General features: G+C 38.5%; 1 protein-coding gene across 8 annotated transcripts in view; it reads left to right on the top strand.

Annotated features, from left to right (window-relative positions):
• The window catches only part of Lrch3 (leucine rich repeats and calponin homology domain containing 3), a 111974-nt gene that overhangs the window by 16350 nt on the left and 90495 nt on the right, over nucleotides 1-5129 (top strand). Inside the window, exon 1 of one of the 8 annotated variants that reach the window (XM_026785701.1) lies at nucleotides 3283-3435. The exons of the other annotated variants lie outside the window; for them this stretch is intronic. The gene's annotated coding sequence lies outside the window, so the exon portion shown is untranslated. Of the gene's footprint in view, nucleotides 1-3282; nucleotides 3436-5129 lie in introns of those variants that run through there. 8 annotated transcript variants of the gene reach the window in all.

Consider the following 5129-nt stretch of genomic DNA (forward strand, 5'->3'; position numbering starts at 1 on the left):
GTGCGCCACCACCGCCCGGCCTTATATTTCTTAAGCAGGGTCTCAATTGTGTATCCCTTCCTGGCATGAAACTTGCCATGTAGCCCTGAATGGCCTAGAATTTGTGATCCTCATGTTTCTGCTTCCCCAGTGCTGGGATTACAAGGTTTATCCCACAACCTTCTGATATACATTTTATAATCATGTATAAGATAGTGATTTGTACACAAGAGTTGGAATATTTTTGCATTGACCTTGAGTTCAAACAAATGTAAGCTTAGCTTTCAGTAACACTGACCTTCTTAAACAGCATTCTCATCGGTGTAGTGTCTGCCTGATAAAAACGTTTGCAGTTTGAGATTACAGCCATATGGAACAAAGGAACAAAGGTGCCATTATTTTTATGTGCTCGGCAGTTTTTTTTTTCTTTTTTCAATTTGGGCTTTTTGAAATAAAGTCTTACTATGTGATCTGGTTGTCCTGGAATTCACCATGGCATCCAGGCTTGCCTCAAACTTGTAGTCATCCTCCTGCCTCTACCTCCTACTTTTTCTTTCTTTTTTTATATTGCTAGAGCCCAGGCCCTAGTATATATTAGGCACTTACTGTTCTACTGAGTGAGTTATTACTTTTAAGTGGTATTGTGTTTTCCCAGAGTGCCTGTTGAAGGCATTTATTTTTTCTATTGCATGATTTATTTCTGTCCTAAATGGTACTTTTTTATTTTACCTTGATTTTTGTGTGTGTGTGTTAAGGGTTTTCCATTATTTTTTTCTTTTTTCTATTGAGGAGGCGGCAATGAGGTGTGCGTGTGTGTGTGTGTGCGCGCACGTGCATGCATGCACTTGCAAGTGTGTATGTGTATGTGTAGTCATTTCTCGCCTTCTACCATGTTGGAAGAGGCCACTAGTTAGGCCACTTAGCCCTGAAATAATCATACTGAAACTATATTAAATAATATACTGCTTAGCTCTAGCTTCTTATTAGCTAACTCTTACATCTTAATTTAACCCATCTGCATTAATATGTGTATCACCATGAGGTCGTGATCTACCAGCAAAGTTTCAGCACATCTGTCTCCAGTGGCAGCTCCATGGCTTCTCCCTGACTCCACCTCCTTTCTCCCAGCATTCAGTTTTTTCTACCTAGCTCTGTTCCCCTATAACTCTGCTATAGGCCCAAAGCAGTTTCTTTATTAACCAATGGTATTCACAACATACAGAGGGGAATCTCACATCACTACCACGTGGGTCCTGGGGTTTGAACTCAGATCCTCTATCCTGGTAGGTGCATTTACCCATTGTCATCTCCCTGGCTGTGGGGATTTTCTTTTTACAGTTGTCAATAGCCCTTTATTTTTAGTTATTTTTAGGCTCCCTGTTAGTTGTGGTTCTATCAAGTAGTAATCTCATGCTTTGCTGCAGTATTTACATGATTGTAGTAATGGGCGTTGTCATTGTGAACATATGCTAACACACCCAGCTCATGAGTCACCTGCTTTTGGACATTATTAATTTATGTACATTTGCTTAGAAAATCAGTCATGCTTGAAAACAGCCGATTTCTTTTTCATAGCCATTCTTTCCATATATCCTCTGAGTGGGATGCTGAAAAATGTATGTGGGCTGATAAAAAGATTTTAGTACATATTTCCAAAACTGGACTATGAAAAAAAAGTTATAAGGAAATTTATCTAGAGAAATAAAAAATAAATTCAGAACTACAACAAAATTTATCTCAGAGAATTATCCTGAGCTCTAAATTTGTTTTTAATGACGTGCTGAACTGAAAACATCTGTGGTACCAAAGACAGAGCAGTGTGTAACATAAAGGTGCTCTGGAAAAAACAGTAGTATGGTAACAAAACAAGAACAATCATTCCAAACACTTAGACTTGATATCCTTCTCCTGCCGTTTCTTAAAGACTGCCTCCTGTAGCCCAGTCTGACTTGTAACCTGCTGTGTAGTTTGAGGATTTCCCTCAACTTCTGATCCTCTTGTCTTTGTCTCCACAGTGTTGGCAAGCACTCTGCTAGCCAGGCTGTATCCCCAGTTCTGGTTTGTTTGAGATAGTTTCACGTGGCTTAGGCTGGCCTCTAGCTCGTGTGTACTATTCTTGGAAGGTGACTTTGACCTCTGCCCTCCTGCCTCCACCTCCTGAGTGTCGGGATTACTGATGTGTGCACTATTCCTGGCTTTTAAAGGTAGAGTCAGGAGAACGTTGTAGTATTTATTATAGCAGCCCTGGCAAGCTATATGCTCTGTTCCTTCTTACTGTTTTACCGTTTGTTCTTTTATTTCAGTTCTCCTTTCTGTTTAGAGAGCTGCTGTTTTAGTCATCCTTTTAGATTAGCTATGCTGGCCACAGGTTCTCTTGGTTTTTCTTCATCTGAAGATACATTGATTTCCTTCTTCTATCCCTGAAGGTTTTTTTTCTAGATGCAGTTCTGAGGGAGCAATTGTTCTTTCAGCATCTCAAAGATGCCCCACTTTTTCTGTCTTCATGGTTCACAGTGTGGTATTTACTGTCATTTCTATTCTTTCTCGTTTTCAAGATTTTTTTTTTATCTTCAGCTTTCGGATGTTTAGATATGACATATCTTAATGTCATTTTTCTTCTTTTTAAAATTTGGGGTTTCCTCATTGCCTCGAGTCTCTAAATTTATTGCTTCCAAACTGAGGAAGCTCTCAGTTGGTGGCTTTTCCAGGCCCACCCTCCTGTTCTCACAGAATGCTAATAGCGTGAGGACTCTTAGAGTTTTGCTTTAGTTCTACAGCTTTTTTTAGACTCTGCTCATTTTTTTCCTACTTTCTGTCTTTTGTTCTGAATGGAGAATTTCTAGTGTTCTACATTTCATTCCATTGCTTTTTTTCTAAGATTTATTTTTATGTGTATTTGTGCCTATGAGTGTGGGTGCCCTGGGGGCTTGAAGCCTGTGATCCCTCTGGAGCTGGAGTTAGAGGTAGTTGTAAGCCACTTGACATGGCTGCTGGGGACTGACCTTAGGTCCTCTACTAGAGCCACTAGCGAGCACTCTTAACCACTGAGCCATCTCTGGCCCCCACCTTCTTCTGTACCCTCCACCCTGCTGTTAGCCCATCCGTTGGGTGTGCTTGTTTCATTCAGTTGGTTTATTTTTTCAGTTCAGTTTCCATTTGTTTTTGCTTTAATCTCATTTCTTTCTGACAGTTTCCATTTCTTTGATGAGGCTTTCTGTTCTTCATGTGTTCCAAGGGAGTTTATGATTGCTCACTGAAGCATTTTCCCAGTGCTCTAACAGCTGCCCCACCCACCTTGTTTTCTTTGTCACTGTGACTTGGTGTTTCTGGGGTGCCAACTGGGCAACTTGAGCTCCATGTCAGGAATGTGTTGCTCAGGACAAAACAGCATAAGTAAGCAAAACAACAACAGCGAAACAAAACAACCCACGGAACTTGCTGCTGCTGTCTTGTGAGGTCCCTGCTTTTTAATCTTTCAGAGTCTTCTCATGTCTGTTTTATGTATGATATTTCGGAATTTAGTTGTATTAAGCAGATGGAATAAGGAAAATGATATCTGTCCAGAAGCAAAAGTAACTAACATTTAAAATTATATAAATTTATAGCTTTGATTTTTAATTAAAAATGAATCTAAAAAATAATTCACAAGTTTGTATAAGTGATATATACAAGTGAAATACTGTTGTTTTAACTTTCATGGGTTAATGTTAATAAACAAAAATTAATTTTACTTGCTTTCTACCTCAAAATTATCAAGGAATGGCATAGTGGTTGAAAGCAAAAATGAAATATGTAAGCATAAAGTACTTCTACAGTCTGGCAAATTAATAGAGAAAGTTTCAAAAGTGTGACAATCATCGTCATCAAGTTATCTTTATTCAACACAGGCGACTTTGTGTTCCTTCTGTTTGATAATTGGGCTGCGGGAGCAGTCTGAGCAGTGCTGTGGTTGTTATGTGGCCGTACTGCTTTGATATGGCACTCTAAGTACTTGTCCTTCCTTAGGGATTTTGTTTTTAGTTGATTTAATAATGAACTGTGTGTTTTAGAAGTTCTTGGAAGTTTGTATAACTGTTTCTTATGAAGTTGCTCAGCGTTGAAAAGAATACCCCATATAGAGAGTGTTCGTGATAGTCTCAGGCCGTCTTCCATCCACAGTAGTGAATGTTCACATACCAAGTGATGATACAGTGTGTGGCTATTGCATAATGGCCTTTATTTGGTAAAGATGATGTCACCGTGTGGGATGGCCTGAAGCAGTTATTAAAGAACACAAGACTTTTGAGTGCTAGCATTTCTTACTAAATACCATTCTGCTGAAACATTGTGTTTGGACTGAAATAAACTTAGATTTTCCTGGCTTCTTACTGAAATTTAGAGAAGTAAATCTTGTGTCACACTTCTATAGCTGGATTGAATAAAATATTAAAATATTTTTTTCCTTGGTAACAAAACATGAGATTAGAAAGGGGAAAAGTTGTGAGTTTCTGTTACATGTATAGAATTTTGAGATTAAAGTTCAGGGATGCTTTGAATTTTTGTAATGTTTTACTCAGTTTGTTGCTGAAGCATGCGATAATGATTACTAGAAAAAGCTATAATTTTAAAGATTTTTAATGTCCTTGTTATTAAAAGAGACTGATTACATTTCCTTTGAATCAGACACATTTGGTATTTTTATTGTGGTAAAATGCATAACTGAATTTATTATAATAATATAAAGTAATAGTAATTATTATTAGTTTTAAGTATACAACTGTTAGGCATGTTGTCATCTCTGTGTCCATTCCCAGAATTTTCATCATCCTAAAGTGAATGTAACTTTATCCACCATACAAATACTTTTGATAGCCAGGCAGTGGTGGCGCATGCCTTTAATCCCAGCACTCAGGAGGCAAAGACAGTTCGAGACCAGCCTGGTCTACAGAGCTAGTTCAAGACAGGCTCCAAAGCTACAGAGAAACCCTGTCTTGAAAAACCCCTAAAAAACAAACAAACAAAAACTAAAAAAACAAATACTTTTGATTCCTTCCCGCTCCTGTCCCAGCTGCCAGTACCCATTCTACCTAATGTCTCTGACTCAGGAACCTGCGTGACCTGTGTGGACAGAATCCCGCAATATCGTCCTTTGTTGTCTGGCATGTTTCACT

This window comes from Microtus ochrogaster, chromosome 2 (genome assembly GCF_000317375.1).
Source record: "Microtus ochrogaster isolate Prairie Vole_2 chromosome 2, MicOch1.0, whole genome shotgun sequence".
Taxonomy (NCBI): domain Eukaryota; kingdom Metazoa; phylum Chordata; class Mammalia; order Rodentia; family Cricetidae; genus Microtus; species Microtus ochrogaster.